Raw genomic sequence first — 22725 nt, forward strand, 5'->3', positions numbered from 1 at the left:
CTTACCTTGAAGCTGCTATCACTCGTAGGCCTGAAGGGATGTGAGTGGGAGGGGTTATTGGAATTAGAGAAAATATCTATTATTCTAGAGGAGGATGTCTGATAGATACTGTGACCTCAGCTCACCTAGAGGAACATAACCAACCTCCAGAAGGGAGGAAGCTGGGGAACAACACCCTTTTTCACTCTCCTTTTGCCCTTTATTCTCCTGCCAGTGCCTCCCTTTGACTGCATCCAAGGATAAACTAGAGGGCCAGGGAGCCACTGATGTAGCCCATACAGGTCACACTTTAAGTGACTATAACAAGAAAGGAAAGGGTGGAGAGCGCATTGGGGACAGTGAGAGGTGGGGGTGGGAGGTGGGAAAGGAAATATGCAGCATAGTAGGGTTTTAAAAATAAATCTAGATAACTCTCTGGAGCTAAAAGGAAGGCATTTAAATGTGTAAGGGAATTAATGTTTGCTCATCAAAGCTTAATGTAGTGACTGGGGTTTTTGGATCTAATGATATCTTGGGGAATCAGAGAAGCAGTCAAGAGATTGCTATTTTATGGTATAATAAAGACGATTACAAATGCTTTGCTAATCTTCCCACTGAGATATAGATTCTAATTTCCCTCCACATAAGCTAACTGGATATTGCCTATCTGGTCTTTTTTTGACCAATAAATTTCAAGGAGAAATGCTGTTTTGGGACTTTCAAGGCTCAGTCCTAAGAAACCTTGCAGATTGTCTTGGAACACTCTTTCTGGGAATCTTGATCTACTGCGTGAGAAATCCAGCTACCTTTAGACTGTGATAGGCACTCCAGTTAACGGAGCTGGATGAGCCCCCTGACTTCAGCTTTTCCCACCAAGGTGCCAGGCGTGTGAGCAAAACCATCTTATACTCTCTAGACCAGACTAGCCAGCACCTGACCACCACTGAGTGGCTGCATCTATGCCACATGGAACAGAAGACTCACCCAGCAGAGCCCTTCCCAAATTTTTGACCTGAAAACCCACAAGATACAATAAAGTGATTGTTTTTTTAACCTACTAAGTTTTGGGATAGTTAAGCAGCAGTAGAAAACTGGGAAATGTGCTGACCCTCTCAAATTGATGATTTCCATTCCTCCTATGAGTAATGGGAGATAACAATAACCCTCCATTATCCCCTATAAATATCTATACCAACACATATAACTTTAACTTTATGGTTCTGTGATTAGTGATCTAGCCAGATAATTAACTCTAATATGAAGCTGTTGAATTCTGGGTGGATTTTGATTTCTGGAAATTCAGAAAGCAGTAAACAGCAGCATTACCAGATAACCTAGAAAATGTATAGCATGGGTATTTTCTTCAAATAAAAGTTTAATTTTAAGAAACCATAATAAATTATATGCTCCTTGCCCAGGTGCTCAATCAAGAAAACAAACGTAAATATTTTATTTATATCAGAGTACATTTTTTGATTGGACTAATTTCTAAGAACAAAATGCAATAAGAAATGTACAACTAATGAGACTTAATCAGGCAAAGGAACTAATATTTTCCAAGCATGGATTTGGTAAGAATACGCTGGATTATGCCACTGTATCAAGGCCCTCATCTCAGGGATTCGACATAAGAAAAGTTTATCTCTTGCTCTTACTGTAGGTCCAACTTAGGTTGGTGTGTCTCCATTTGCTGAAGTTACTCAGAGACACATGATAATTGAGGCATCACCTTAATGTGTACTTCCACCATCTCCAGAGCATTGGAGAAGGAAATTGGCAGCTCATACACTGAATCTTAAAACTTCACTCAGAGTAAACAGATAACTTCCACTTTTATTTCACTGGTCAAAGCAAGTCGTGTGACTACTCTCAATTTGAAGAGGGTAGGACACTTTGGAAGAAGGGAGAATCGGAAACCCCGGGTGAGCAGCACCGATTATGACCACAAGCATCTGTTATGGGGCAAGCACTCTGCTAGGCACGTCTCATTGAATTCTAACAGTAATCTATTTTGTAGGTAGAAAACAGGCCTCTTAATTTCAAGCATCTCCAGCATAGTCACAACTAATTACTAGAGAGGAGAGCCTGGAACCCAGGTCCTTAAGTCTGATTCCAAAGGATAAGCTCTTTTTTTTTTCCCCACATGATTCTTATCAAGTATATTCAATATCGTTTAGGAACTTTTAGAGACAGAAGGAAGTGAGGAGAATTTTATAATCATGTTTGTATTTTGGGGTCACTTTCATCTTAATAAGGCACTTTGCTCCCTTTAGATCTGTACTTTGAAGTGCACTGAAATGATTGTAAGTGGTGGAGTCTTCACTGCATTCAGGACACTGATCTTTGTCTGGAAGGAGAGAGAAAAAAAATCAGACCATGGCAACCAGTTTCCTTGTAGAGATTATTATATTCTAGGAAAAAACCAGACATCCTTTAAAAAAAGACTTACAGATCCTTGAAGGATCCACTTGTAAATGAATACTTGGTGCCTCTCCTGAAGTTTGAACAAAGTATTTTATAAAAGAATAAAGATTCCTTTTATATGCAAATAGCAAAGTCTTGGAACTTTTTCAGGTGTAAATATGTATTGTTCCAAGCAGAGTTTATAGCAATGGTTTTAAACTTTTTGAATCAGAGACTCCTGAGAATCCTAATAGAGAGACTATTCTCTCTATTAGGAAAATGTATTTATACATTTGAAAATTATTTGGTTTCAGAAGCTCCACTGGTGCATACCCTACTAGAAGCTCATTCATTTGCTTAGGACTCCATGATTTATAAAAAAATATTCAATTATAAATGTTTAAGTTCCTAGAACAGCACCTTCCACATATTAAGTGCTCAATAAATCTTGTTGAATGAATGAATGGAAAGAGGAGAAAGAAATGATATAGTTCTAATGCAACATGTTCTTCCTTGTGTGGCTGTTACTATAAGTAATAGTCTGTATTTTTCTTTAGGGCATCTGAGCATATTTTGTTGTTGTTGTTGTTGTTGTTCTTGCTGATAACATGAGAATTGGACCCAAAGGACCTGAGAGAAAATCAAATACCTTCAAATACCAAGTGAAAGTAAAGCAATGGCCTGATTATAACTGTCACAGTTAGTGATTAGAGTGGTCGAAACATGTAACAAATTCTGAGGGAAAAAGAAAGGTGTCTCATCATTTACCCTTGACTGAGTACCTGCTAAGCCCCAAGCACTCGTGGGTGAGCACTGGGGAAATAGAAATAAAGGGATAATTCTGATCTCGAGAGGCCCTTAGTTTGATGGATGAAACAAAAGGAAACAATTATCCATAATGTATGGTGAGAATAGGCATAATGGAAGCGTGTGCAACTTGCAGTGGGAACAAAGAAAAAGGCAGGGCCTTGAGCAATGATTAAGAGTAAAGGGTATTCCTGGCCCCAATTCCGGGGTGTGTGTGTGTGTGTGTGTGTGTGTGTGTGTGTGTGTGTGTGTGTTGGGCTTCCTCACACCAATAAGCATTTCTTGGACACCAGCAGGATGTCTGAGAATTCAACTTCATTCTGATACTAACTACCCAGAGATAATATCGGATTCCACAGGATGAGGGCTCAGTCCATCAAGACTGCCCCCTCCTTCTACTTCAGACACCAGTCACCAGCCTAGGTTGTGACCTGCGCTTCTGACAGACTGGCTATAAATCAGAGGTTCCTATGAACTCCTCCTTCCTTGGGTTCAATTTATTTGCTAGAGTGGATCACAGAACTCAGAAACATTTTACTTACTAGCTCACTGGTTTATTGTAAAATGATATAATTCAGGACCAACCAAATGGAAGAGATACATTGGGCAAGGTATGGGGCAAGGGCTGGGAGTTTCCATGCCCTCTCTAGGACACCACCTTCCCTAGAGACCTCTATGTGTTCACCGAGCCCACTGTTTTTTTTTTTTTTTTTGGTGGGGAGTGAGGAGGGGTTGGTTAGTGAAAGCTTCATCACATAGGCATGATCGATTAAACCATTTACCGTTGTCGATCAAACCCTACCTCCAGCCCCTCTCCCCTCTCTGGAGGCCAGGGGTGAGACTGAAAGTCCCAACCCTCTAATCACATGGTTGACTCTACTGCCAACCACCCCCCATCCTTTGGTATTTTCCAAAAGTCACCCCATTAACAAAATGAGACACTTTTATCATTCTCAACACTTAGGAAATTCCAAGAGTTTTGGAAACTGTAACCCAGGAATTGTAGTCATATATTTTTCTTATAAATTGCAAGAAGCTTGCCAGGGTAGAAGGGGAGTCTAATCAAAGGGGAATAACAAAGGCGTGAACATTTGCATGTGCATGGAACTCTGAGAACTTCAAGAAGTCCAGCGCTTTTTTTTTTTTTTTGAGTAGGAAGATAATAATGGCCTTTCATAGAGGATGGATTACAGTGGTGAGAAGGGAAGCCAGGAGACCTTTTGGGTGGTAATCAAAGTGAAGATATCCCCAGGGACCAAGAATAATTCTTCAATAAACCATCTTCCCACACGTTAGTACTCCTTACATAGCCTAGAATATTAAAGGCACATTTGCTGAGTGAATGAATGAGTGACTAATGAATGAGACAATCTAGATTTGGCAGGTTGGAATGGAGATAAGTTAACGAACTGGAAGTAAACTGGTAGGTTTGGTGAGGTGTATGTAGTGGCAGACCTGGGTCTGAGCAGGGAAAAGGGAGAAGGGAGAGAAATAAATGGAAAATTGTCTTTGAGATATTTAGTTTGTGTGACTCTTGGTGATGTCATCTCCATGGTCTCCACTTTTTGACCTCCTGGTCTTTCTTTAAGGCCATGTTTTGAGAATTGTAATGAGGAACCATAGCTGCCTTCAATCCTACATGTTCTACCTTCAGTCTTTTAGATTTGGATCTTGAGAGTCAGGAGTAGATGACAGAAAAGGAAGGAGAGGATAATTTTGGGGAAACATGACATGCTTGCTTGTCATGGGGTAATACATTAAATGTATATTTTGATGACTGTTTCCTTTCAACTAGACGTCTTGGCTAACGAGGTTATTGGAGAGGCTATAATTTAGCGTGCTTTCTACGTACATGGCCCAATTATATTTCCTTTGGCCTTATGATAGTGGATATTTGCGGAGCCATACTTTGGTTGGGTTCCTGGGTCAGGCAATATCACACATGTTTGCTCCTTATAGCAACTCTGTAAGTTAGTTAAACAGAATCACTGCTTTTTAACAAGTGATGAAACTGAGGCTCAGAATGATTTAAGTTACTTGCCTAGGGTCATAAAGGAGGTACTGAAATTCAATCCTTTAGGATGTAAGGACGTTTAAATTCAGCACTGTGAAATGGTTCTTTAATGAAAAACTTTTTTTTCTCTTAGTCAGTTACTGTAAAGGGTTTTTGTTGTTCTTTCTCTGCAAAAGTATGTTCACATGGAACGGGTTCCCTGGATGAAGATGCAAGTGACGGAGAGTTTAGTTCTAGTTCTGCCGCTAACCACCTACCTCTGTGGCTTTAGAGTAATCATTGACTGTTTCCGGACCTCTGTTTCCTGTTCCGATATAAATTATGATAATAAGACTAAACCATTTGAAATCAACTCTGTGGATTGAAAGGTAAATCAAATATCACATAAAAATAAACATTGTCGGAGATATTATCATCGTTTTCAAAGCAATAGGGTTTCTGAAGTAATACAATTATATATTGTGCTATATATGTCTATGTACACACACACACATATGTATATAAATATATATAGAGTGAACAGTTCTCTCTCATATGTCTCATACAGTGCATTGTCAGGCTCACAATTCTCTTCTTTTCCAAGCTGTTTTGAGTCATTTTAATTATCTTAATCATTAGAAGCACCACACAGTATGATATATGACTTGTATTTGCTATTGGGATTTAGTATTCAGAGATATATTTCTTAAAATAATGAGGTTAGTCATTCAAAAGAAAGAAGGTTTTGCTAGATATTCTTTTTCATAGCTTGTTGTCATTGTAATTCAGGGCTCTATATGATGTTTTAATTTAGGTGGCTTTTCATGTGGGGAGTGTGTGGTGAAGAGCAAAAGGAGATCACCCTAAATTGCATCCAAGAGTGGAAAACATTCTTCGTAACCTTCCATTTTTTTTTTTTTTTTTTTTTAGAGAGGCACAATCATGCTTTGGTTTTATAGGCAGTTACACATGTAAGCTAGACTAGGTGGAGGAGAAAATGTTATTTAATTGGGTATTTCAGTTTCCCCTTTCCATAGTCTGATGGACCAGCTGCACAGCGGTCCTCGAGTGAGAATGTTTAGGAAGCGGGCGACTGTACTCTGTTCCTCTCAAGCATATTGGCCTCCGTGACGGATAATCTGTTCTGAAAGGACAGTGTTTGAGTTTGTGATTGTTCTCTCATGCCTTTTGATTAAAAGCAGCCTGTATTTTCTCTCACCCTCCTGGACCCGCTACTGCCTAGATGTAGACATATATTTCACTGGGTCATTTCCCTATTAGCTGATTTTTTTTTTATGTCTTCAGAGCCCAGTAATGACTGGTTCCTGTGGACCTTTGGACTCATTATTCTGTATCCCTCCAATCTTCTTTGCTAACCCATTGGCCTTTTGGTTTTAGTTAGAGAACTCTTGCTTGATTCACAGCCTATGGCCAGCGAACTTGGGCTGCAGGTGACATTTATGGAACTTTTACTGCTCTAGACACTTTGCTTGCATTTATCTCATTTTATTCATTTTAAAACCCTCCAGGGTTGGGAATGCAGGAGTACTTATTATTAACTCCATTTCGTGTATATGAAAATGGAAGCTTAGAAACGTACATAGATGGCCAAAGGTCACATAGCTGGTAAATAGGAGAGCTGGAGTTTTATTCCAAAGCTCTAATTTCAAAGAGACTAGGACAGAGCAATATTTCTGAAGCATCAAGTGCATCAGAATCCTCTGGAGGGCTTGCTAAAACAGCTTCCAGCTCTCCTTTCTGAATTAACAGGTCCGAGGAGGGAACCTGGAAATTTGCATTTCTGGTAAGTTGCGATGCGATGTTGATGCTACTGGTCTACAGACCTCACAGAACCATTGATGTGGTGTAGAAAATGGATTTCTAGAGTCAATCTGCCTGTATTCATATACTGGCTCCATTACTAAAGGCAAGAACTGGGAAAAATCGCTTGGTCTTTGTGTTAGTTATTGCTCATCACTGCCTGCTTCTTAGAGTTGCAGTGAGGATTGCATGAGATAAAGCATTTCAAATGCCTAACATAGTGCCCAGATTCTAAAAATCACTCTGTAAACTTTCCTATTGTTATAGTTCTTACTAAATTACACTGCCAGGACTCGGATAGTCTTTCTCATGCTCTGAGACATCACATAGTCTATTTTCGAAGTCTCATTATTTGCTCATCTCACCCATGTTGTTTTCTATCAAACTCTGAAGTATTCTTTTCCTCCTTCTTCAACAACTACTGCTCTTAGCTCACATCTTTCTCCCTCCAACCAAAAGTATGATATTTAGAAGCTTCCACATTCACGTGGACAAGATAAAATGTCCAACCCTCTAGCTTTGCAGTTTCTCCACCTCGACTTTATCTCTGACTGTCTCTGCCTCATGCACCTTCTGGCGCAGAAAATGCAGTAGAATTATTTGGTTTCAAAACTCTCCTAGAATGAGCTCCTTGAAGACGGAGGCTGCATGTGACAAATCTTTGATCCTCTGCTTCAATGCCTCCCACAGTTAGCTGGACCCTAACTACTACCTGGTGAGTAAATAACCAAGTGAGGGAGTTGGAAGGCAGGAGGTCAGAAAGAGCTTTGCCACTTGAGGCAGATTATTTGCCCATTATGGGCTTTGCTTGCCTCGGTGAAAAGACTTGAATCAGAATTTTAAAAAATTAAATACATGCCTTTTCTGTTACATCTGCACATTCCCCAGATCAAACGACTTTCTGTTCAGCAGTTTGATAGCAATGCTGATAATCAGAGGCTATGTGCGTGCTCTTCTGTAGCTTATTTTACAATAAGAGCCTCCTTCTTCTGCACCCGATGCTGAATAGAATACAGGACATGCTAGTGTACGCTGTGGAGATTTTTTCCCCAAATCCCCATCACTCGATTTAGGAAGCTATTGTATTTGTCCCAGGATCAGGCTGATAGGCATGGAGATGTGATTATGCTCCAGAAAGGGTAGCTTTGGAGGATGCCCTAGATGTATTCTGACAAGAGTGTGACTCTAGTGGGGACATGCTCTAATAGCAGTTGTAGATGAGAGCAGTTTCTCACTGAGTTTCAGTGTGGGGTTATTTTATATCCCAACCCAGTATAAGTAGGACATGGCTTTGAAATAGGAGAGAATGCCTTGCATGCAGGATGATCTAAAACCTCATCCTCGATCAGTGTGGCTACAGAAGACAAAAGTGACTTTTAAAAATATTTTGTAACGTATTTTCTTCCTGATTGCAAAAGTATTACTGTGTTCATGATAAAATATATAAAACTTTAGTGAAAAAATATAACAAGGTTAAAACTTTAGGATATATCCTGCTAGTCTTTTCTCTTCCCTCCCTCGCTCCATCCGTTCCTTCCTCCCACCTTCCCTTCCTCCTCCTCTCTCTTACTTCCCTTCCTCCCTCTCTCTGCCCCTGTCTCACAACCAAAATTAAGTAGTAATAGAATATATAGCCTTTTCTCACCTGCTGGCCTAAAGTATTTTCTCATACTCTCTAAAGATTCTTTAAGAATAAACTTGTATTGGCTATATGGTATTCAGTTGTGTAGAGATAATACATTGTTTAAAACCATCTCAATGTTTTGCATATTTATATTTCCCCCAAATTATTGGTATTATAATAAACGCTGTATTGAACATCCATCCCTGCTTATAAATTTTGTATACATGTCAGTGAAAAAACTACATAAAAGTAGAATTGTACTGGATCATAGGGCAACAGGCAAATGGGCAGAGAGCATCAGCAGGCAGTTCATAAAGGATGAGATATATAAAGGGGTTCTCAAAATCACTTAGTAATCGGATAAATCCAGATGTAAACAACTAACCATAAATTGCCATTTTGTGTGTCTTGGACTGATGGAATGTAAAAATAGTAACAGTACCAAGGGCTGGAAAGGATGTGGAGACACTTGGATGCAGTGAAACTTAGAATAGAAGCAAAGTAGGTACAACCGTTTTGCACACCATTGTGTGACTAATAAGTTTAAATGCAGATGGCTGTACTTCAGTATCTAGGAATACTACTTATAAGTGTAATTAATTCTCATTAGTCTCAGATTCCATATTTGCACATTTGCCTACTTGCTAAAATTTACTTGTAACCCTCAAATCAGTATTCATAGTGCTATCGCAGTCACTTGCAGACATGTGCAGAGTGGAAGAAAACTTTGAGTCACTAGGTGTGAATGGTCCTATCTGAGGTCAAATGAAGTGACACTCTGCTTTCTGCATTAGCTCTCATAATGCAAACAAGTGTCCTTTTCGTGGCCGATTTAGTGCCATGTTCTAGCTTTTTTTTTTTTTTTTTTTTTGATGATTTCACTGTTTAAAATGGCCTTCAAGTATAGTGCTGAAATGCTGCCTAGTATTCCTAAATTCAAGAAGGCTGTGGTGGACCTCTAGAAAAAAACACGTGTTAGATAAACTTCATTCAGGCATGAGTTATAGCGCTCTTGGCTGTGAGTGCAGTGTTAAGGAATCAGCAATATATATAAATTAAGCTGTCTTTAAACAGAGATATACATACAGCAAAGCAATTTTTGTTTGGTTGAAAAAAAAGTTGTCACCACAGACTTGCAGGGACCTAAGCCAATATTTCCCTTAGGAACATCGGTTCAGTGTCTGGTAATTCAGTGTTCATAGTGACTTTATAGAACACGACTACTGCAAATTATAAGAATCAACTGTATATACCACAGAGAAATTTTCATATGTGCACCAGAAGACATATATGAGCACCTTCATTGTTTGTAATGGTGAAGATGTACATACAACCCTAATGTCCTTCATGTGAGGAATGGATGAATACATTGTGTTATATTCATACACTGGAACATTCTCACGGTGTTACCATTTTAATGGAGAGACATAAATGAACAACATAACCATATAAAGTATATAATATGTTAGTAGGTGGTAAGTACTATGAAGGAAATTTAGCAGGGGAGAGAGATAGCATATAAATCATGGGGTGCTTTGAAATTTTAAGTAGGGTCGCCAGGGAGTGATTCCCTTCATAGATGTAAATAATGACAATTTGATCTTTTTCCTTGTTTTATAATGTAGAACTTCTAGAATGTTTTAGATAGCAATTGTAATAGCAGAAGTTCTTATTCCTAACCGGGAATCTGGCAAATAGGTGATGAATAAATATTTACAAAATGAATGTCTCTGATGTTTTACCTTTAAATATGATTTTGGTTGTTGTCCAATACTTCCACATTTTAGTGCTCTAGGAACTTTGCATTTTTTTGGTATGTTCTATTGTTTCAAATGAAAGGTCGGAAGATGTGTTTTAAATATTCCTGGTTTTCTTTATTCTTATCTGGAGTTCAATGACTGACATTTTAATCTAAGTGCAACATTGTACCTGGCATGAATTAATGCTTAATAATTTTTTAAAAATTAAATTATGAAACTGAGAGGGTAGAGGGAGTACTATCTTTACCTTGATTTGTTATTTTCAAATAAGCATATATTTGGTAACTAGGTCTCTTTTATGTTCTCTTGCTCTCTAGGCCCTGAAGATTGTAAGGATAAGCTTAGCAATGGGAACTAGTGTTTCTTTAGCAACTATTAAGTACCAAGTGCAGTCCTTTACATGCAACCATAACAAAACCCTGCCAGGTTGATATTATCTCTACTTTGCAGATAAGACAACAGTTTCAAAAGGGGTTATGCAAATCTCTCAATGTTATACAACCTGAATCATAGCAGAACTGTCATTCCAACTCGGTTGGTCTAACATGAAAAATTATTGTCTTGTCTTCATATAATGGTGCTGGTTCTCAGAGTCATCGTCAGTGCATTCAGAACTACCTATTTATTTTTGCTTGCCTTTTCTTATGTTGCATTTTATACTCAGCATCTTCATGCCAAAGCATATCAGCAGATAGGGGAAACTACTTATTATTTTCAATGTAATAGATACTTAACGACCTCCTACATCAGCTTTTCAGTGCTTTACAAAAAGATGTGAACTTCTCAACATGATAAAAAGCATTTTTGAAAAACCCACAGTTAACATTATAATCAACAGTGAGGACTGAAAGTTTTTCCTTTATGGTCAGGAAGAGGACAAGGATGCCCACTTTTACCACTGATATTGAACATTGTACTTGAAGTTCTAGACAGGACAATTAGGCAAGAAAAAGAAAAGGTATCAAATTGGAAAGAAAGAAGTAAAATTATCTCTATTTTTTACACGGGTGCTAAGACCTTTCAACAGGGGAAAGAATAGTCTTTTCAACAAATGGTATTGGGACAACTGGATATCTATATACAAAAGAAAGCAGTTGGACCTCTACCTCCCACCATATAAAAAAATGAGCTCAAAATGGGTCAAAGACCTCATTCTAAGAGCTAAAACAATACAAGTCTTAGGAGAAAACATAAGGGTAAATCTTCATGACTCTGGCAGTGGACTCTTAGATATGATACCAAAAACATGACCAACTTAAAAAAATTAGACCTTATTGAAATTAATTTATATTTATCATAAAACATTATCAAGAAAGTGAAAAGAACCTACAGAATGGGAGGAAATATTTTCAAAAGGAAATTAAGAATACAGCCATATATCTGATAAAATTCAGAATGAAGAACTCTTACAACTCAACAACAAAAGAATAAAACATCAAATTTTAAAATGTACGATGGACTTCAATAGACATTTCTCCAAGGATTATATACAAATGGCCAACAAGAACATGAAAAGATGCTCAATATCATTAATTATTAAGAAAATTCTAATCAAAGCCATAATGAGGTACCACTTCATTGAATGGCTGTAATTTAAAAAAATGGAAAATAACGAGTTTTGGTGAGGATATGGAGAAATTAGAGCCCTTGTACATTTCTGGTAGGAATGTAAAAATGGTTCAGCTACTATGGAAAACAGTTTGGTAGTTTCTCAAAGTTAAACACTGAATTACCGTATGACCCTGTAATTCCATCTCTAGATATGTACTCAAAAGAATTGAAAACAGGCACTCCAATAAGTATCTGTACATGCATGTTCACAGCTGCACTAGTTACAATAGCTAAAAGATGGAAATGGCCCAAATGACTATCAACAAGATGAATGGATAAGCAAATCGTGTTATATCTATGCAATGAAATATTGTTTAGTTTTAAAAAGAATAAGGTACCGATACAGACTACAAAGTGGATGAACCTCCAAAACAGTAGGCTGAGTGCAAGAAGCCAGACACAAAATGACAAATATTGTATGAGTCCCATAATATGAATTACTCAGAACTGAGAGATCTATAGAGACAGAATGCAGATTGGTGCCTGCCAGGGCCTGAGCGGGTGAGGGGATAAGAAGGGACCATTTAATGAGTAAGGAATTTTACTTAGAAGTGATGGAGATGTTTTTGAACTAGATAGAGGTGGTAGTTTCACAGCCACCTGAAGATACTAAATGACACTGAAATATTTTTTTTAAATATTTAATTTTATATGAATTTCACCCCAATAAATTGCTTTATGACCAATCATCAGAACTTGTAGTAGATCTGAGATGAGTACTATGTCTATTTTGAAAACAGCAAAGACAGTTCAGGTGAACCAAGGGTTGTCAACTGTCGGCCTCCGTGCTAGCAGTGTCCTGGGACTTTTCACAGGCATTATCTCCTTATCCCATCCCTGTCCTCGTTGACCTCTCTTAGGACCTTACTCAGTGGGTCATATTTACTGCTTTTTGGTCCTCCAAGAAGCAGATGCCAAGATGGAATTACACATGTAAGACATTTATTTGAGGGAAATAATGGCAAAGAATAAAGGGGGAAGAGAACACATAAGGTGGGAAGAGCTTTCAGATTGTGATGCAAGTCTGTTGTCTATGAGAGGAGAGCAAGAAGGCAGGAGGGTTGGGTAAGAAGAGCCTCAGACCACAATGCAGCTTTGAGAAAAATCTCAGCCAGGCAATGTGGATCCCTAGAGCAAAGATTGCCCATCAGAGGAGTCTGCCCTGGGCAGAAAAGACCCATCACTCTCCTTTACTTTTCTTTTCTTTCTTTTCTTTTCTTTTCGTTTCTTTTCTGTTGCGTGTCTTTCTTTCGTGTTCGGGTTTCGTGTTTCTTTTCTGTTCGTTTTCTCTTGATTTTGTTTTCTGTGCTTGTATGGTTGACGTCTTAGCTGCGCTTCGCGATAGATTATGTTAGAGTATATTCTCTGATCTGAGTTCTCTTATCGTTAGTAGTCTGTTACTTCTTATCTCTTGTTATATTCTCTGCTCTTCTCTTATCTTCTCATCTATCTCCTCCTCTCCTCTCCTCTCCTCTCCTCTCCTCTCCTCTTCTTTCTTTTCTTTCTTTTCTTTCTTTCTTTGAATCATTCTCAATCATTGACTGGGAGCAACATCAGGAGAGTGTGCCTCAGTGATGAACGCTTTTGTGGACTAGAAAGTATGGCAGCTGGAGGATGTCCAACAACTATGCTCCTTGAAGAAGATTCTCTGAAGGAAGACCTGAGCAGTGCACCTCCATGGTCATTACCTCCACGTGATAGTGGGCAAGAGCATATCTCTGAACCTCACTTGCAAAATGAAGTTTATATCATATCCATCACCAGATTTTAAGAGGACTAAATAAGATAACATAAGTAAAAGTTCCTGGCATAGTCTCTGGACTAAATATAACTGATTGACCATTATTCTTTTTCCCATTATATATATGAGCAAACTGGGTCTAAGAGAAAATTTGGTAGTTTTTCCAGAAGGCCATATGGCTAGTAAGTGGCAAATGCAAGACTAAAACCTAGCCTAACCTCATTTCCTACGCATATTCTATTTAAGTACATGCTTATCTAAGAGTTTATTCTCAATGTCTGGAACTAGAGATTGCATGAACACTCTGTATTCTATACAGCTATCTGTGAAGAAACATCTGCCAGCCCTGGGGTGTGCACATATGTAGTTTTTACTTAATTTCCTGTGTCTTACTTTCCATTGGCACATCACAGAGAAGTATCAGGCATCTTCTTCTCTCATCATTAGATGCATGTTGGCATTCGGAGCTCTTGGAAGGACGACAATATTTCCAGCACTGAAATAGTCATCTTTGATAAACACCATCTTAGGAGGAAAAAGAAAAAATTTAGATGTAAATTAGTTCCTTTAATTCTCACCACTTCCACCACACGATTCTACCAAGCTGACACAAATGGACTGGAAATGACTCCTTTTCTCCATGTCCTCTGTAGAGAGATGGATGGACAGCAACTGCTCCTTGTCTGGGGCTTTGGAGTCATGGGACATAGCCCACTGAAGGCCTGAGTGGAGCTCGGGCCCTTGCATTTCCCCTGCTGCTGCCACTGTTGTGGGGAGAGAGCTGTTAATAATACTGATAACCAGGAACGACCTGTGGTCAACGAAGACACACACGCAACACTCTGCGGTCTCTTTGCCATTTGTCTCACTTCATGTGCTTTTTTGGACGTTACTCAAGAACATGGCAGCCCATCCCTTCTTACCTCAAATTGCCCACATCAAGAAGTCATTTCTCAGCTGCCACTGCAAAAGGAATGACACCAAATGCTCTCCTCTGGGCTTTCTCTGCACAGATTATTTTCTGGCAAAAAGAGAGAAAGAAGTTCAGCTTTTCTATGTTTAGGAGATAAACATTTGGTGCCTGGTTAACCTTATAATAAAGTGTTAGACCCAGGATTTAGTTCTGTAAACATTTTTAATGCTGACCGTGGCTAGGTGCTAGAAATTTGGAGTTGGAAAGATGGTCCCTGTCCCCTGCAATAAATGTGGTGGTAGAATTAAGTTATGTATATGGCAGGTGACAACAGAGAGGATAATTGTATGGGGTGTTTATGATGGGGTGTCTGAGTGTATCAGGGAAGGCTGCCTGGAGGAGGTGCTGCCCAAAGGAGACATTAAGAGCTAACTGGATTCATCATGTTGATAAGAGATTAGCATCACAGGCAAAAGTAAAAGCTTCTGCAAAGGCATAGTGTATTTGAGTGTAAAGTACAAGGAAGGATGTAGTAGGAAATGAAGCAGGAGCCAGAGGTATGGACCAGGACAAGAATTGGTTTTATAGATCTTACTGAACAATTTAGGCTTATTAGGGTCAGTGACGGGAAGCCAGTGAAGATAGTAAGTAGGGGAGATATGTGATCACTCTTGTGGTTTTAGAATAATCCTGTGCTTATGGGGGGGGGGGGGGAAGATGAGTCAGCTGGGAGATCATTAGGAGTCTGGTAGAGGAGCCCAGGTGAAACAAGATGAAGATCAGAATTAGTGGAAATGTCAGTGGCAGTGGAGAGAAGCAGGTAGACAGAGATTTTGAATAAGAAATAGTAACAGTAATAGCAATAATTTGTTATCACTGTAGTAACATCGAGTTCTCATATCTGCATCAGTCACTGTGATCTACTCTTTCCATGTACAACAAACCTGTGAGTTATTAAAGGGTTACAATCTTTTATCCATGATTTTAAAATTTCTAAAGTCCCCCAAAGAAAAAGTTTTTCCAAACTCATTTGCAATAAAACTTGCCCAGACTTTTGAACTCATTTGGTGGAAAAATCTGATTTGAAATGATGGGAGGGTACTTAAAGATTTTATTTACATTACCCACTGTGGATGTCTGCACTTCTGCTGCAAGAATGAATATAAATGGGTTTGATGACAGAATGCTGCCCCAGACCCTCCTGGGGACACTACCAAATATACAATAGATGATGTAATGCCCTCTGTGGGCATTACAGATTAAACCTTATATCCACTTTATTACCTTTGTAAATGCCAAAGCTTCCTGTTTTTCATAAAACATCTGACCCCAAGGATTTCAGAGAAGGAATTGTGGGCCTATCGTCACCACATATAGCTGTAGGAATGGAGGCTCAGGGAGTTAAGTAATGTGCCTAAAGGTACCCAGTTTTTCTGGACTCCAGAGCCTGCACTCTGATCCCTGCTTCTGTATTGTCTATTTTCTCTGATATAATTATAGCTACTCTGGCTTTCTTTTGGTTTTTACTCTCATGGAATATCTTTTCCCATCTCTTCACGTTCTGCCTATATGTGTCATTAAAGCTGAAGTGAGTCTCTTGCTTGGTCTTTTTAAAAAAAAATCTATTTAGTCACTCCATGTCTTTTGATTAGAAAATTTAATCCATCTATAATTACATTAAAAGTAATTATAGATGGGCATGGATTTACTATTGCCATTTTGTTAATTGTTTTCCAGCAGTTTTATAGTACCTTCGTTTCTTTCTCTTTTGCTCTCTTTCTTTGATGAGTGATGATTTTCTGTAGTGGTGTGATTTGGTTCCTCTATCTTTTGTGGGTATTTTCTCAGTTGCCTCATATATAGGAGTTATTCAGCTAGTTTCTGGATTTGTCTCAGAGGGAGTTGACCCATGTGTGGCTGGCTGTATATTTAGAGCATCTGTAGGAGGAGGGACAGTCAGTCAGGAGCCTCCGATGTTAACATTTTAGTTAGTCCTTCCTTTCCTTCACCAGAATCAGTTAGTACTGACAGGTAAACAAATTGGCTCTTTCCCCTCCTAGTTTCTCTCTTTTACCACTTGATTTTAATCCATAAGATTACCTTTTCTGTTGATTAATATTGTACTGTTAAGTATGACTATATTTTTGTGATTTATCAGTTTTAAATGATACGGTTTTTCTGTCAGATGTTGCATATAGAAAACTGCTGTCTTAATTTATCTCCAAACATCTTTCCTCCTTTCTCTCCTGTGTTTATGTCATCAGCATACATCTACCTGGTCAGGATGTTAATACATGCATCCTGTTCTTAATGCTCACATTCGTTGTAGTCTTACTTGGAAATTTAAATACATTCAATGCACTGTTTACTTGCCATAGTTTCCTCAGTCAGCTTGTACATGGCTTAAGTTTGTCTTCTAGTATTTTCTCAAGAAAGTCTCATAAGTACTACATAGTCTTAAAATCTATAAGTTAAAAAATGCTAACTGGTGGCCTTTATACCTGAGCGGCACTTGGCTGTATTTAAGATCCTTGGCTCATAATTTTATTCTTTGAAAGACTTGTAAGTGTTGCTGCATTGTCTTCTGCTGTAGAATTTCTCTGTAGAGAAACCTATGCCGCTGTGATTTTCCCTCCATAGTTTTGTACAGTTGCCCAAATAATTATTTAATGTTTGTAAACTTACTGGGATGTGCCTCAGTATTGACTATTTGTATATCAATTTTCTGGTGCATGTAGTATTCTTTCAATAAATGTATTCAAAGCTTTTATTTCAGGTAAGTGTTTCCTGATTATATTTAATTAACTATTCTGTTTCATCATTTAGTTTTTATTTAGTTTTATTCCTTGAGAACTCTGATTATTCATAGGTTGGATCATCTTTGCTTTCCTCTAATTGTTCACTGTTTTTCGAATCCCTAACTCATTTGTAATTCCTTCTTTTCCCTGTTTTTTTTTCTTACTTTTAGTTTCTTTGTCCCTTGTTGTGCTGTGATGTCTATTCTTCTAGTGTCCTTTGAAATTTCAACTTTACGTCTGTTTTTTTTTTTTCTTTCTGCTTCTTTCCTAGGTTCTGCCAACTCATTTCTTCCTATTTTACTGTGTTGCCTTCTCTTTTCCGAGTTCTTACATGTCTGCTCTATGGTCTTTCTTAATGGAGGGGATTATTTCATTAAATTTAAAAGATTTATGGTGAAATATTTGTATCACAATATTCATGTGCCCGTGAAATTTTCTAGTATCTATTCTTTGTCTGTAAATGATTTTTTCTCCTTTTCCACATGTTTTTCTTTATATTTTCCTCACTTCATGTCTATATTGCTTCACTTTTTATTGCTCTTTAATGAGCGAGTTGGATTTTCTTGAACTAATTATATGGAGGACATTTCTCTTTGAGGTGGTAGAGTTCAGGGTAAACTTAAAAGCATTTCAACCCAAAGACTCTCCTTTTCTGCTGCTACACAGACAGACTAATCCTAGTGTTTCTTGTGTAATCCCTTCTCATCTCCTCTGAATCAGACTTGGTACAGCAGGGCTTCTGCTACCAGCCCTGCTCACACAACCCATACCCACTGTTGCAAAACAGAGATTCACCTTTTACACCTCAGGTAAAGCCCTTACCTTCAAGTGAAGGTTGCTGATCCTTTCTGAAATCTATCAATGCTGAGTTCTCTCATCTGTTTGTTCATTCTTTCCCCCTCACAGGCAGCTTCTGTTGCTGCTGAGATGCTTTTGGCAGCCCTTTTATGCATTTGGAGGCTCTGTGGATTAAATCTGTCTCCTGATCTCACTAAAAATAGAGTTCGAAGTTTTCTTTATTTTATATGATTTTCAAGAGGAAAAGAGTAACTGCTGACTTATGCAGCCATTATCATATCAGAAATGGTGAACACCTTTTCTGCCAAAACAAAACAAAATTAAGTAGAAAGCTCATAATCCTGGACTGTTCACTGGCTGGCCCAGCCTTAAATTATTCCTAAATTTTCTTAATGCACAAAGGGAAATTCATACTCCCCCACCAATCCATCCATTCTCTTTACAGACCCCCAACACTGATCCCATCCTCCAAAAGCCCACTTCCAACTGGTGTTTCCTAGAATTCTCCAAACAATGAAATTCTCTAAATCTTTTACTTATGCAAACATCCTATCCTTCACTTTTGCCTAAGTAGATATCTTGGAGGTTTGCCTAGGTTAAACCTCTAAGATACAACTTTCCCTGTAGCCTTCTTCAGCAGAGTATATTTTCAAAGCCATATTATCTAGCCATGCTGTCTTCTCCCCTTTCCTCTTGGTCACACCATTTCACACCTGACTCAGTTTTCGTCAGCTCTCTTCCTTCTGATATCATCCAAGACAATTTGACATCTACTAGGGTATTTCCTCAAAGCACTCAGACCTCTCACTTCCTTGTTTTCTTCCTGTCTCCAATGATCTTTTGCTCTCCTCTGCTTCATTTATCCTATCTGTCTCTCATGCTGTTGACTTTCATCATAATACAAAGTGCCCCACCTCCAATATTGCTATTGTAACCATCCCACATTCCAGCTCGCTTGCTCGATTATCTCTATACCATGATTCTGAGACCTCGTTAAGATGTTCAATCTATGGATTCCTCTAGTTTCTCTCTCAGCTGCTTCCTGTTTCATTTCTACCCTATCCAGATTATATGCCACCGGCCTTTATAGTAATCTCTATTTTGCAAATATCTTCATATTCCTTGTCCTTCTCTCCATCACTGTGACTGTCTGATCTCAACCCAGCTGAATCAAACTGTGTGCCCCTATCCAAAAAGCCAACTCAAGGCCTCTGCAGAAAATCACACATTGGGAAAGGATGGTACAACTTGGCTCTCAATGGTGCCAAAATATCTCCTTTAAATTTCCTTATTGAGTTTTTCCTTCATTACTAAATGTATTTTACATATCCCTTATTCTCCTTAAATCTTTAAACTCCTCCCTACCAACCTTTATCAGATGATGCCTTTCTGTTCAAGAAGTAGAAGCCATCAAGTGGGAACTTTCCCCCTTCCCACCACATATCCACAGCATTACCTGCATTTCCATCCTTCCTGCTCCATGGAGGAAGTATCCCTTTTCTAATCAGCTTCCAGTGCCTCCACAGATAGTCCAGACACCGTCCCTTCTCACATTCGTGTGGGCCTTACTTTACTAGGTATTCCCTCAAACTACTAAAGCTTTAATCTCTATTCTCTAACAGGTTTTTTCCTAGCAGCCTGCATCCAGGTGATGGTAAAATTTAGCTGTAAAATATTTTCCCTTGTTATTGCATCTCTCTATGACATTTTATAACAAACTTCGGAAAAACCTTTGTACCCATGCTGCTTTCACTTCTTTACCTCCCATTCGCTTTTTGATTCATTCCAGTCTAGATTCTGCACCTGTGACTCTACCTAAACCAATCTTGTTCAAGTCAACGGTGTTCTTCCTAAACCCGGATGGTCACTTTTAAGTCCTTATCTTGTCAATGGCTTCACAGCAGCACTGACAGAACTCTCCCATCTCTGGTCCCTATATTTCTTCCTTTCCTAATCACTCTCTTCTCAGTTGATCATGCTGTGAATACAGGCAATATAATTTTGTAGTCCTGCTCATTGTCTATTCACATATCTCACTTTTCACGAGACCTGCCAATTTTTCTCCCAAGAGACTTCTCAAATTTGCCCATTTCTTTCCTCCTCAGCCTCTGCTTCAGACCAGGCTTTTGTCATCTTCTGACTTCATCGCTGTCATGACCATCTGTTTTCCTCATTTCCTTTTTTGCTCTTCCCCACGCCACTCTTCACACTGCTCCAGAGTGATCCTTTATGAATATACATAGGTCATGTCATTCACCATTACTAGTTAAAATTCAATACTTTGATGTAGTCCACAAGATGTGATCTGACCTTTGACTGTCTCTTAACCCTCGTTTTCCTCCTCTTCCCAGTGCCTCAGCCACACTGACCAACTTTAAATACAGGCAAAAGCCTAGAGACTTTGCATGTACTGGAATGTTCTTCCATTAACTCTTGATGTCACTGACTCCTGCTCATCCACCAGGTTCAGCTTAAATGTCCATTCCTCAGAAAATCCTTCTCTGACCCCCAAAAGTGCCCCTCTTAAAATATCTTTTGAACTATTTACTCTTTCCTCATGGCCTTTATCTAATTGTGTCAATACATGTTTGTAGACTTATTTAATGTCTGTTTCTTCCATGAGAGCGGGGGCCAGCTCAGTCTCATTCTGCACTGAATTGCTGTCGTTTCTCATAGAACATGACAAAGCAGAAACTCAAGAGATATTTATTTACTGGATAATTGAAAGGGGATCCAGGCTAGGCCTCGCTTTGAGACAGAGGTATTTAGTGGCCTAATCTGTCATATATAAGTTAACCAGGTTTATTTTAACTGTTCTGTACTATGACCTTGCAACTGAACCAGTTGATTTTATGGTAATGATGCCTTTCAAATTGTCAGCATGTGTATATTTCTGTTTACACTGTTAACCTTAGGTTCGGAGACCTCCTGTCCTCCTCTCCAAACCTATTAGCTGACATGCGAGATTGGTCTGATATTCACAGCACATCATTCAGGGAGTCTCTTGAACCTTCCTGTCCTTTGACTACCATATACGTTGGGAACATTGCCTTTTCAGTGTGGTTGATGCTCACTTGTATCATGGTGCCAAACTAGAAGTAGAAAAAAGGGAGTAGCATTTTGAAAGACAGTAAACATTTAGATGTAAGAACTAAAGGGAGGTTTTTTAAAGAGATTTTTTTCTCTCCTGGATTCGTAGAATGTCAGAATTATACTTTACAGCTCTAACCTAAACCTCTGTTGCACAGATAAGATATTTGAAGGCCAGAGAATTAAAGTAATTTCTCCAAGGTCTCACAAGTGTGTGACCCCTTCGTCTACTACACCCTGTATTTATCTTAGTCATCAAAATATATGCATGAAGACTTTAGATCAATTTTCTTGGGATTTTTTTTTTCTGAGTTTTAAAAAGGTTGGAGCAAAATGAAGGTAGGGATGAAACAGGGACGGAGGGACATGTCTCTGTGATTAGAGGGAAATACTCAAGTTCTTCATCCCCCGGGGTGGAAAGGGACTTCAGAAGTCGTATAAACCATAAACGCTGGTGCAGGCCCTGCAAACACAGTTGCCAGATCCATGGGTATGATGCTTAACATCGAGGTAATTAGGATAGAATTTACTCTTTGGTTAATATAGTTCTCATTGCAAAAGAGTGTTGCCGGTCAAGATAAGGTTACTGTTCTACTTGAGGAGACTTCAGTTTCTCCCTGACCTTTTAATTAAATGGGTCCACCAACTTATCCTTCACTAAAATGATTTTCATTTCCTTTCCTGAGGCTTTTTTTTTTTTTTTTTTTTTTTTTTTTTTTTTTTTACTACTAACATGCTGAGGATTTTGTTCAGAGGTGGTCAGATTTCAGGAGTATATCACAAAAGATTCTACCAGTCCATTTGGTAGAGCCAGTTTATTTGGCTGTACTTCCTACCATGATTGAAATTGCCCTGAAATTTATGAGGAATGAGTAAGTGTAAGTTGCCTTTACTAAAATATCAGGTAGTGATATTTCCTGTATGAAGTATTGGCCTATGTGTTGATTGGAAATATTTCTAATCAACACCCTTAGTTTCCTGTGTGTGAGCTCATCCTTTCTCACCTCTCAACAGTTCATCTGCCTCGTCCCACCTTGTGAGTGAGGCAGAGGCACAAGATGGGAAGCAGGAAGTCGGAAGGCACCTGTTTCTGAAAAATTCTATGCTTACAGGAGTCAGAATTGAGAGCTCTCCACTATTCAGTAAGTTCTTTGCTACTGATGGGGAGGAGGTGACCTGAAGGGTGGCAGCTCTGTTCTTTACATTCCTGTATGTGAGGACCCAAAGAGACCTATGTATAATCAGCGACTTTCAGTTTCGCCTGTCCCAGCTGAAGGAGGTAAAGGAGTTAATATTCACCGAGTACTTACTATCTGCCTGGCACTGTGCTAAGTGTTTAACAGGGCCGTCATATCGCATGACTCTAGGGAGCATCACTCATATTGCA

General features: G+C 38.8%; 1 protein-coding gene across 4 annotated transcripts in view; it reads left to right on the top strand.

Moving 5' to 3' along the window:
• CPNE4 (copine 4) overlaps positions 1–22725 on the top strand; it is a 409148-nt gene that overhangs the window by 60574 nt on the left and 325849 nt on the right. The gene's annotated exons all lie outside the window — the stretch shown is intronic.

Source organism: Rousettus aegyptiacus, unplaced genomic scaffold (genome assembly GCF_014176215.1).
Source record: "Rousettus aegyptiacus isolate mRouAeg1 unplaced genomic scaffold, mRouAeg1.p scaffold_m13_p_4, whole genome shotgun sequence".
NCBI lineage: Eukaryota > Metazoa > Chordata > Mammalia > Chiroptera > Pteropodidae > Rousettus > Rousettus aegyptiacus.